Raw genomic sequence first — 307 nt, 5'->3', positions numbered from 1 at the left:
ATATCAAAATAATTTACGAAAATAAGACATATCTGTGATGCCATCATTATTGGGGTATATATAATATGATAAAAAAATATATGGAAAATATCATCATATATATAATTTATTAATTTTAATATATATTGGTTAACCGATGATGATATTATTGAAATATATAAAATATAATTGAATTATATGAAATCAAATTGAAATGTATTGAGTTAAATTTTTTCCATACATTTTTCACAATGCGTTGTGTACATGGACAAACAAAAACACTCACGGTGAAGGCATGTGAAATATATGAAAGATAATCAAATCGAAT

This window comes from Anastrepha ludens, unplaced genomic scaffold (genome assembly GCF_028408465.1).
Source record: "Anastrepha ludens isolate Willacy unplaced genomic scaffold, idAnaLude1.1 ptg000122l, whole genome shotgun sequence".
NCBI lineage: Eukaryota > Metazoa > Arthropoda > Insecta > Diptera > Tephritidae > Anastrepha > Anastrepha ludens.
This window is presented reverse-complemented; position numbering follows the sequence as displayed.